At 37.9% G+C, this 12,833-nt stretch overlaps 1 protein-coding gene across 2 annotated transcripts in view; it reads right to left on the reverse strand.

The window, feature by feature from the left end:
- The window catches only part of LOC136868694 (zinc finger protein 665), a 94,355-nt gene that overhangs the window by 27,382 nt on the left and 54,140 nt on the right, over positions 1-12,833 (reverse strand). The window lies entirely within an intron of this gene.

Here is a 12,833-nt window from a genome sequence, read left to right on the forward strand (position 1 = left end):
CAGTATGTATATCTAGGTTGAGTGTCAGAGAAAAACAACTTATTTAAGTTAATAATTCGTGATGGATGCAGATAAGAAAAGATGGAATCAGAAATGAAGAGATTAGAAAGAGGATTGGAGTTTTAAACCTACACGAGAGAATAGAAACAAGCAAGCTGAAATGGTGCAGATACATGAAATGAATGGGATAGATAGATAGATAGATAGATAGATAATGCCTTTATCTGTGGCGAAGTTAGGGCTCAAGGCCCTCTCTTACACTTAACCATTAGAAGAGAATACTACATAATTACAAACACAAATGAAACAAATAATATTAATAATAATAATATAATAATAATAATAATAATAATAATAATAATAATAATAACAATAATAATAATAATAATAATATAATATAATATATATATATATATATCGATACGGCCAGCTGTGGGCCACGTTTACACAATCTTCCTTCTATTACGCAGACTGATACTCTTCTCTTTACACTCTCACCAAAGATTCTTGAGTCTTTGACTTCTTCTTGCTCGTTCTTCCACCGAGATGTTTCGTGGCTTCGCATGTTGCTCTTCAGACGCATCCTTCATTCCCGCAACCTTCTTCCTAAATGATGTCCTTTCTTTTATATCCTCCTCCTTGATACCTATTTCTGCCAAGTCTTTGTGCACCTGTGTAAGCCATCCCGGTTGTTTTTTCCACTTTTCCTGCAGATGAAGTATCCTGTTGGCCAATCTCTCAGGGTTCATTCTCTTGATATGCCCATAAAACGTCATTCTCCTTTTCCTCATCACAGTCGTGATTCTTTCTACTGTCTTGTAGAGCTCCAAATTCGATCTTAACCGAAATGTGTTTGGGTCACTCGTTGACTTTCTTGGGCCTAAGATTTTTTGTAAGAATCTTCTTTCTCTTTTTTCAAGGACTGGGTCAACCATCCTCGTCAAGGTTTCTGCTCCATAAAGGCACTATGTTCTAACCACTGTGCAGTAATGTTTTAACTTGGCCTGAATTGAGAGGGACTTGGGACTTATAGGTGTCATACATAGTCTGAATGCCAACTCCATCCTTCTCACCCTCTCCTTTAATCCCTCCTTTTCATCTCCGTTGGGGGTGAGTATTTCTCCCAGGTAATTAAATTTTTGCACACACTGGATATCCCCATACAGTGTAACAAGTCTGTCCGTGTCACCTTTTTTTACAGAATCCATGAATGCTGTTTTTTCAAAAGAGATTCTTAATCCTGCTTGACTGAAACATTTTGTAGTTCTTCAACTTGTTTCTTGGCTGTTTGACGGTTGTCTGTAATAAGAACGACGTTGTCTGCCAAGGCAAGGCAGTCCAACATCATCGCATTTTTTCCACAACCTATCTTTACCCCATTCTTCATTCCATTTTCAGTCATTCTCAACCTCCCTTCCCTAAACTTTTTCTAAAATGCAATTAAAGAGTAGTGGAGAAAGGCTGTCTCCTTGCCTCAAACCTGTTTTTATCTCAAATGGATTTGAGAGTTCGCCCATAAATTTGACTTGAGAAAAGGTGTTTGTTAGAGATTGTCGAATTATGGCCAGAGATTTCTCATCCACTCCAAAATCCTGCAGAACGTTCGTGAGCACTCCACGATCTATGGAATCATATGCCTTTTTTAAATCAATGAAGGTTATGATGATGATGATGATGATGATGATAATAATAATAATAATAATAATAATAATAATAATAATAATAATAATAATAATAATAATAATAATAATAACAATAGAATCCTTAATTTAAAAATACACAAAATAAAGTACACTTAAATGATGTAACTACAGTAAGCCATTCATTCATCTTATTCATTCCTTCATTCACTCAACAATTATCCACCACGTCAGCGGGATCTACTCAGCAAATGCTCGCAGCAAGCCATTTTAAACTGGCACTGAAAGGGATTTTCTCTGATGTTCTCAGGTGGCAAATTCCATGACCTGGACACAGAGATTACAAAGGAGCAGTTGTAAACAGCAGTGTGGTTTACAGGTATGGCAAGAGAGGAGCCAGATCTTGTATTGTGGTCATGATAGGACGAGAGGTAAGAAAAAGATGAAGACAGATAGTTGGGAATATTAGTGGAAAGTATTTTATGCAGAAGCGATACTATGTGAAATTCACGGCGCTGGTGCACTCGAAGCCACAACAGCTCCTTATAATAAGGTGATATATGAGCATCATATCGCAGATTAAAGATATATCTTACGCAGCTGTTCAGGCTTCGGTCCAGTTTCTTGTTACTGTCGCAGGTTATTTCAGTCAACACAGTATCACAACAGTCAAATATAGGTAGTATCAGAGAGCGAATTAGTTGTACTTTAAGTTGAACAGAGAATACATTACAGAACCGTTTCAATGTACTTTATTACATGTGCTTAACACCTGTTGAATCCAATTTAGGGTCTCAGTCATAATAATTCCTAAGTTAGTCACTGAAGTAGAGTAGGATATGATTTTATTGTTTAAAATTATTGGGGAGATATCCTGTTGCATGAGAGAATATAGGTTTTTACTGGTACCGATAATAATAACTTGAGTTTTATTTGGGTTTATTAATAAACTGTTTTTATTTGCATAGTCACTATGATGTTGAAGGTCAGAATTTATTTTAGTAAATGCCGTATGGATATCACTCAGTTTTGAATGATAGTAAATCTATACATCATCCGTGTACACTTGCATTTTGCAGAATTTGAGTGCTTTTGATATTACAAGTTGTCCATTTCATGACCGTATCGATGTTTAATCAAGAAACTTTAATTTTTTAATTTTATTCAATTTTGCCTGAGGCATTAATAAAGTATCGATTAGGTGGTTATTTATACTTACTTCTTGCTTTTGATATATCATAAATTTGGATGATAAATAACGTTGGTCCGAGGACCGACCCCTGAGGGACACCGAGGGTCTTACTTTGCCATCCTGAACTCACATTTCCAACTGTAACACGTTGCTGGTGATTTTCAAGATAAGAGGAAATAAACGAAGTGACATACTATTAAAATTTAACTCTCGAAGTTTCTGCAGTAGTAACTGAGGGTTGACAGTGTCAAAGGCACTACTGAGACCTAATAATGTCAGTACAGTCACGTCCCATTGGTCCATTGCACATCTGATATCATCTGTCACTCATAGTAAAGCTGTCGCAGTGCTATGTCCTTTCCTAAAGCCGGATTGAAAGGGGTTGGAGAAGGGAATGCTTGGTAAGGTGGTAAGGTATTCAGTAACTTGTGTATGAACTAGACGTTCAAGCACCTTGGATAAGGGTGGCAGGATGGACATTGGATGATAAACTGAAGGAGAATCTAATTTGGAGCTCTTTGGGATGGGTCTAATTAGTGCATCTTTCCAAACATCAGGGAACACTCCGTTTGTCAGGCAGTAGTTAAAATATATGGGTTAGTATTGGCAGAACAGCTCCTAAGATATCCTTAATCAGCGATATAGGAATATCATCATTACCTGTGGCATTAGATGTAATAGAGTGTATCACAGCTTTCACTTCATTCAAGCTGACATTTCTAAAAGAAAATTGCTCATACACAGACTGCTGTTGAAATAAGGGTAGTGAATTTTTAGGAAAGGAGGTAGAGGCTATTCTTGGCTGTGCGCAATGGTCATTTAAAGCCTCCAGCGATATGCTTGGTACATGTTGCTCTACGGCTTTATCTATACCTAACGTACGCAATTTACTCCATTTTTGTCGCGGGCTGTTATTGTTCATCAGTTCCTGAAAGTATTTATATTTAGAATTCCTAATTAACTGCTTGGTTCCATTCCTCAGAATCTTGTATCGCTCGAAATCATCTGTACTATGCTTCTGTCTATATTGTCTGTACAGTTTGTCACGACTGGCCATAACAGATCTTATCCTGGCCGTTATGCACGTGGAAGAATGGTGGGTGATTCTTACCTGTTTCTTTGGTGCGTGCTTGTCAAATATTTCCAGTACCAGTGAATTGAATTTGTTTACTTTAATGTTCTGAAAATCATGTATACTATCCCAAGGCAAGATGTATTAATCGTGGCATAGTTTATTCCAGTCCATATGTCGTAAGTCTCGTATTGTAATGTAGCGTGGTTTGTAGTTGGGTATTAGTGTAGAAAAACACATGTACAATAGGTCACTGAAGAGATGCCAGGAGCAGGGATCTGTCCATGCTTAATTACTTTTCGAGGTTTATTTGTCACAAGAAGATCAATTAAGGTATGACTTGTTTGGTCAGAGTAATGTACGTGATTAGTAGCACTGAGGGGTAAAATCGTCATATTTGTAGCGAGAAATAGATTCAGTAGATTGTTCGTGTCACTAGTCTGCTTTAAAAGGTTAGTGTAATGTCACCCATGATTATAATGTCATTGTATGCCGAGATAAGATTTGCTAATGCCTCTTCAAAATCATCAGCCTGTCTTATTTTAGGCAGCTAGTTTTCAATCCCTATTAATATCTTTTTAAGGCAGTCTAATTCTACAAACATAAATTCTGGTTACATTGTAAGTCTTGGGTCAGAAGTATAAATTATCTTACATTTTAGGTCATTTCTGTAATAAAGTAGAAGCTCACCACATATTTTGTCAATACGGTCATGGTGTAATATTGAGTATCCGTCAAGGTTAGCTGCCGATGACGGCATGTCTGTACGCATTCAGCTTTCACCGATTCCAATAATATGTACATTGTTCACTTCAAAAATAGCCTGTACCTCTTCCATATAAGCTAAAAATGACTGGCCATTTAGGTGGCAACAATGTAACGACCGTGGGTGGCTACTGAGGTGCTCTTGCAACACAAGTCCTGCTGGGAGGAGACTGAGTTCCAAGAAAAGTATTTACACAGAAGGAAGGCCATGAAAGAGGTGGACTGATACAGTGGATGAGAGTATATAGAAGAGATGAGGAGAGATAGAATTATTGGAAGCAGGAAAAGAGTGGTGGAGAGATAAGTCCATGATTCAGAACCCGACCCAGGGGAGAACTAGAAATGAGAACCGAGGAGGAAGAGATATAATCACCACATGAAGTAGAGAGTATAAAAATAGTGAGGTTTTGCAGATATGCATGTTTTCTAGACAAATATAGCTGTAAATGACAATCTGCCAGTCACAAACAACAGTACTGCAAATGAAGATGAATTAAATCAAATCAAATCATTTTCACAACATACTATGTATAAAGATGGGATTGAATAATGCCTGAAAGACATGATATGGTTAATTTTGGCCTGTAGTAGCTGTAGTATAGTTTCCACGATCTCTGAGTGCAGTTAGAATGAACATGATTCCACCAGAGGGAGTATGATAAGCTTTGTACTGCAAACCCTCCACAATATAGAAGACAGGTTAATTTAATAGAAACATTACTCATTTTGACAACAAAACTATCAATGCAGTTCCTTCCTATTGAACATGGATTACTAACTTTCATTATGTTAGGTGCTATCCTATGTTATGGTTATGAACAGAGATGGGTCAGTACCAGTTTTGTTGATTCTCTATAACAATATATGTTTTTTGTGCAACACTCCAATAACACACATTCTTAAAATAAAATAGTAAAACTCAAATTTCTGAATACAATATTATTTATGAAATAGGCATTTTTATGTTAACACTTCAATATCTGTATAATTGTAAATTAATATATATATATATTGTGGTATGCAATTCTAGTTAGTAGTTAGTTATGCATCTTTCCACAAGCCAAATATTAAAAAAGTAATTGCACATTTAAAAAAATTGAGATCAAATAAACAAATAAATAGTACTAAATTAAAAAAAAAATACAAGCATTCTCACTCTGTCAGGGTCAAGCCTACTTTTTTCTATCACACGTAAGTCCTGCAGTGCTAAACAGTCTCGAAGAAAATATTGTTGCTGGTGGTATCCATAAATATTTCACAGGTTTGGAAACTTTGTATTTGTTTTCCAATAAACATAAACACTTGAAACAGACAATAACAGATCTTCTCTCAGGTATGTGGTGATTTCTTCTTCAGAAGTGTTAAATGACAATGAATTTGTTGCATTATTTTCTTGCATAATGCTGTAGCAGGTGATTTTGCTGGCTACCATGAATGGGCCATCTGAAATATATATATTTTTAAATCTTTACTATACTGTTTTTAGTGAGAGCCTCCGTGGCTCAGGTGGCAGCCCACCGGCCTCTCAACGCTCAGTTCCGTGGTTCAATCCTGGTTACTCCATGTGAGATTTGTGCTGGACAAAGTGGAGGAGGGACAGGATTTTCCCCTGGTGCTCCAGTTTTCCCTGTTATCTTTCATTCCAGCAACACTCTCCAATATAATTTCATTTCATCTGTCAGTTATTAATCATTCATTGCCCCAGAGGAGTGCAACAGGCTTTGGCAACTTGCACAATTCCTTTCCTTGCCGCTAGATGGGAGTTTAATTCATTCCATTCCTGACCTGTTAAATGACTAAACAGGCTGTGGATATTCATTTCATTTTCATTATACTATTTTTACCGAGTATGTAAGTGCAATCTATAATTCTGCAAAGATTTGAATACACAGTATATTAAAATGGAGTTATAAGTTTACCCTTCTGTTGAGAAGGAGTTTGTCTGTAGCAGCAGTGAAAGTACTCGAACTGTAAAGAATTCATCCTTTTAAGTTGGGATCCAACAGTGTTGCAATGGAACATATTATGTTCTTTCAATGTCTCTGTATCACATACTAATTACATCCAGCAATGACTGTCTTATTGTCACAATTCCTCATGCACCGTGCGATGGCTTCTGAAGATGGGATATGACACTGGTCACAATGGGGATTATCTTGGATGCTTTGTCACTGTAGAACAACTTACAGCGAGTGTTACTTGATCAAAAATGTTTAATGTACTGATCAATAAATCAATATCATCGTTGATTTTATTAAACCTCCTATGTGAAAAAATTGGCTATTTTGAGGTTATGGTATCAAGGATTCAGCTGTCCAAGCTCTACAGTTTAGAAAACGTCCTATGTGGATAAACATAGATAACAATGCATTAAAACCTTTGAAAGTGTTATATCCTATGTGCTTTCAGAAAAAGTTGCTGCTAAATATATCCTATGTGCTCAGACCACACATAGGAGCTATCATATATTACACTCATGACCTACTATGGTGACTAGAAATGCACATAGGTGAATTTATTCACATAGGAGGTTTTGTCAGCACTAATTGTTGAATAAACATTGATAGTTTTGTGGCTTATGCACATGGGAGGTAAGTTACAGTTCGTATTTTACTTGAATATCGTGGCATGAATTGTGGTAAGTGTTGAATAACTGTTAAAAATCCACTATTTATGTTTGTTATTGACAGTAAAGCTATTAAGTGACAATGTATATTGTTTACTGGAATATTTTTTTGTAGGCTACTGCAAGCTAACCTCAACATAGAGCAGGCCAGCTAGCTCACGATTTCAGTCAATTGATTGCTACATTATACATTTTTTCAGGTATTATGGCATCTCGTGGAAGGAAAATGGTTGATATGGTAATGCAGAATGCGAGCAGAGATAAAGTTGCTACTGCAGTTAATGGGGTAGTGAATACAAATAACATGTTAGGCGTGGTGATATATGAAAAGGAAGGTTTAAATGAGGTTATTTTGAATCCCGGAGATGTATCAGTTGTTGACGTAGAAAGCAAGAACGAGACTGTGACTGTAGAAGAAACTATTGAAGTTACTGCAAGGAGTGAAGAGAGACCTCATGATGGAATTATTCCAATGATACAAACAGAAAATACCTCAGAAAGGGAAGAAATTCCTTTAAAGGACACACCTGAAACAGTTGATATTTATTCTCATGATGAAACTCCTAGTTTAAGGGAGTCAACATTTGAAGCATTACAGGAAGAGGCAAAGGGGGTAAACGTTCTACAGGACGGGACTGTGAAACACAATCGAGTTTTAGGTTTACCTTACATTGGCTTCAAAAGAAGAGGAAGGGAGGTAATTTAGAATGTTCTAAAAGCAGGCAGAAGAGTTTGGTTGCATTGTAACCATTTAGCTATTGATAAGAAAAGTGACCAAAAGTTTTTATGTGTCGAGTTACACAGATGGACAGAGAAAAAATATTCAAAGGGATTTTGGAAAATACCAACATGGCAAGAAAAGAAGGCTTATGTGAAAGGATTGGTGAACATAAGAATTGTTCGAAAAAGAAGAAGAGACATTGGAGAATATAAAAAGAAAGAGGAAGGACATGATATATTTTTGCAGGTAGGAAACGAAGACAAAGTGAGGGTGCGCCATAATTTTTTTCTAGCTACTCTTGAGATTGGCGAGGACACATACCGTATAAAAGATGGATGAAACGAGAGAGGAAATGCAAGACCTTCATAGATCTACAAACCAACACCGCAAGCCTTCCAGAAAGAAACAAAGACTGGACAGAGCTCTAACCAAGAATAGAAGGAAACGTGAAATGGTTGAGAGGGTTAAATGTTGGTTAGGATTTCTTCCTAAAGTTCCTAGCCATTACTGCAGGGCTTCATCAAGCCAAATCTACGCAGAGTCATCACTTAGATCGAAGCTTCACTTGTTCAGTGTCTACAAGGAGTGGAGTGCAGGCAAAAACTTCCCACCTGCATCAAGAAGTTTATTCCATGAAGTTTTGGAATTGGAGAAAATTGCCATTCACATGCCTCGCAAAGACCAGTGTGATGTACACTGCAGCTTTAAAGTGGGTGCAATTAGTAAAGAGACATATGAGGCACAATTTAAAAAGACAGATGATGCCAGAACAGCCAAGAATGTCACTAAAAACTCTGCAAGTAAGGATCATTTGGTCCTTACAATGGATTTGCAAAGCGTGCTCTTATGCCCTAAATTACTCGCCTCTCAGTTGTACTATAAACAAAAGTTACAACTGCACAACTTCATGACTGTATGTTTGGCATGAAGCAAACAGAAATGTCACTGCTAATGAGTTCACAAATTGCATTATTGATTTCATTACAAAAATACGAGATTCATTAAGAAAAGTTACTCTTATTTCTGATGGTTGTGGCTACCAAGAATAGGAATAAAGTTCTTGCAAGTGCTCTGACTGATGCTGCACAGAGGAAATCAATTGTGATTGAACAACTTTATCTTGAGAAAGGACACACTATGATGGAGACAGATAGTGTCCATGCCACATTAGAGAAATATTTCAAACCACCAATAAATTTCCCATCTGACTATGTGGCTCTTATGCGACTTGCCAGACCATCACATCCATACAAAGTTAATGTATGTGATTACACATTCTTCAAGAATTATGAAGAAGTTTATTCAAATCTGGTATCACTTCGACCTAGGAAACAAGCTGGAGATCCGGTTGCATTTGATATAAGGGCTCTACAATATCTCCCAAATGGTGAAATTCTTTTTAAAAATGATCATACTGCTCTCTATGAACCATTGCCACAAAAGAGGAGAAGGTCTACTGGTGTTCCCTGTGATGCTTGAGCCTTATACAATGGACCAGTGCCTATCAGTGAATCCAAATTCAGACATTTACAAGAAATGAAAGAAGTCATAGAAAAAGATCATCATGCTTTCTATGACAGCCTCCCTTTTAAGCCAGATAAGAAAAGGAAGTAGATACTTGAATTAACAGATCTGTGAGTTAATATTACAGTACGTTTCTGTCATTATAATGTACTTTTAAGATCGACTGCATGTTCCTTGAAGGATTTAGGAAAGGCAGATTCAAGTTTGGATATTAGGAAGGCTGCTATTGAAAGCCTGGTGATTCTCTTCTATGACACCTATTGTAATTAGGAAAAGGAATTTAGATATAAAATGATTAACGATATTATAATGACCCAGTTTTTAAAAGGTATTTATGATTTAAATAAGATTAGAGATATTCTAAACATAAGGTGAGTAAGTTATTGTAAGCTTTGAAAATATTTGTACTATTAAGTTTAGTGAATGGAAATAATCAAGAATATAAAACTGTATAGAATTTGATATTAAAACAAGAATGAATGTCAATAGGTTTACAGAAACAAGTATTATTAGCCCTTCAACAAAAGCTCCTATGTATTTCAAATTAGCGATTTGATTTCTCTTATGTGACAGTTCTAGTATAAAATCAAATGGTCCATTCGCACTGAGTTAGTTTTATCTTCCTCCTGAAAAATTATGATTTTCTCACATACAAGGTTTCATAAAAACGACGACGATATGTTACCATAGTGATACTGTAAGAATTACTGGAAGGGTGAGATGGGCAGATTTGAATACAATGGCTCTCTTCTGTTCTTTTAGCATATGAAGAGTTGAATTCTATAATAAAGGCCCATCTTGAATCAGGTGGTGTTCTGGTAGACAAAGATATTTCTGTACAGCTTTGACAATATTTGTGGATTTTGTGGAATGTTTGAAAGTTCCTACTAATTTTCTACATAACGCAATCACATTTTCAATTTTCTTTGAACAATCAATAATTCCATTAAACTCTTTCTAATGTCTTCTTGAAGAAATTTGCAATATTTTCACCTGTGCATCACACTTCTTCAAATCGTATCACTCGTTGAGGTTAGTAGTGCTGGTCTACAAAGTGAACGGTGACAGTTAGGTAGTTTTCAACTTCTGCTGATGCCCACAGATCCACTGTAAAAACCATGCTATCTGCATTTCGAAGTTCAGCTTTTACTCTTGTTTCTACTTGTTGATACAGGTTCTGGGAGAATGTCACGTGATATGTGCTTATGAGTAGGCATATAAACCTGAACTACTTTAATGAGTCATAACACATGTGTAACTTTTGGAGATGATAATACACAATTGTGAGATTACATACATACATACATACATACATACATACATACATACATACAATAAAATAAAATAAGGTAAACCGGGCGAGTTGGCCGTGCGTGTAGAGGCGCGCGGCTGTGAGCTTGCATCCGGGAGATAGTAGGTTCGAATCCCACTATCGGCAGCCCTGAAAATGGTTTTCCGTGGTTTCCCATTTTCACACCAGGCAAATGCTGGGGCTGTACCTTAATTAAGGCCACGGCCGCTTCCTTCCAACTCCTAGGCCTATCCTATCCCATCGTCGCCATAAGACCTATCTGTGTCGGTGCGACGTAAAGCCCCTAGCAAAAAAAAAAAAAAAAAAAAAAAAGTAACGTTTGGTGATCCGGGAGGGACAATTTTTATTGAGATTATTCGGTCAGCAAAGAAACTGGTTACAATACTTTTCTGGGAAATTCCTCACAGCAAATGTTGGAAGTGTCCTCCCCCAGCACCATACACAACTGTACTTGTTTCACCATATTCTGCAAAGTTCTGCAAAGTGTACCCTCGTGAATGTTGCTCATTTCGCATCCAATGACCTCACGGAGTTCAGTAGTTGTCAAAGGTTTATTCTTCTACACTCTGTTTTTAAGTTACCCCCGTAAGAAAAAGTCCGGTGAGGTTAGATCAGGTGATTGGGAGGGGGAATTTTTGGAGAATATTCAGTCATCAAAGAAACTGGTTACAAGTTGCATGGAAACGTTAGATGTATGACTCATTACTCCATCTTGTTGGAAATAACTTTCTGTCAGTTCAACATCATCCAGCTGTAAATTTCTTTCAAGAGATTAGTTACTTGTAATATCATCCAGCTACCCATATAAACCGCAGTGTCTACATTCGTATCAAAGAAAATGGGGACAACAATCCTGGAAGCTGACACCGCGCACCACACTCCAACCCTTTCATCATGCAGTGGTGTTTCTTGAATGATATGGGTGTTTACAGCAACCCAACATCTGAGGGTTATGTAACCTCATCGCCGGCCCCGTGGTGTAGGGGTAGCGTGCCTGCCTCTTACCCGGAGGCCCCAGGTTCGATTCCCGGCCAGGTCAGGAATTTTTACCTGGACCTGAGGGCTGGTTCGAGGTCCACTCAGCCTACGTGGTTAGAATTGAGGAGCTATCTGACGGTGAGATAGCGGCCCTGGTCTCGAAAGCCAAGAATAACGGCCGAGAGGATTTGTCGTGCTGACCACACGGCACCTCGCAATCTTCAGACCTTCGGGCTGAGCAGCGGTCGCTTGGTAGGCCAAGGCCCTTCAAGGGCTGTAGTGCCATGGGGTTGGTTTGTTTGTTTGTTTTTATGTAAACTCATGGAGAGAATGTCTGGACGTTGAATAATAAACCCCTGAAACCACCGACAATAACACATTCGTTTCTCATGATCTCCTTCTTTTGCTCTTGATTCTGTATGGTCACGACCCCGATTTTCCCGCAGCTCTATGATGTGCCATAAGAAATGCCTGTCTCCTGGCTCAATCAATGCAACGATTTCCTGGGACAGTTCTCGAAGTATCTTCGAACATTATCAATAGTCTCTGCACTCAGTGATGGTCTATGTTTACCACTGTCACTGTTTAGTACACCAGGTGTCTCAAGCTTCCTTACCATCGAGCTCGATAGCTGCACTCGCTTAAGTGTGGCCAGTATCCAGTATTCGGGAGATAGTGGGTTCGAATCCCACTGTCAGCAGCCCTGAAGATGGTTTTCCGTGGTTTCCCATTTTCACACCAGGCAAATGCTGGGGTTGTACCTTAATTAAGGCCACGGCCGCTTCCTTCCCACTTCCAGCCCTCTCCCGTCCCATCGTTGCCATAAGACCTATCTGTGTGGGTGCGACGTAAAACAAATAGCAAAAAAAAAAAAACTTCCTTACCATCGATAAAATTGTTGCCATTGTTGGAGCATAATGCACATTGAATTCTCTTTGGAATGCCCGTTGTGCTGTAACCAATGATTCTGTCTTCCAGGATGTTTTCACAATAAAAACACACT

The sequence above is a fragment of the Anabrus simplex genome, chromosome 1 (genome assembly GCF_040414725.1).
Source record: "Anabrus simplex isolate iqAnaSimp1 chromosome 1, ASM4041472v1, whole genome shotgun sequence".
Classification (NCBI taxonomy): Eukaryota; Metazoa; Arthropoda; class Insecta; order Orthoptera; family Tettigoniidae; genus Anabrus; species Anabrus simplex.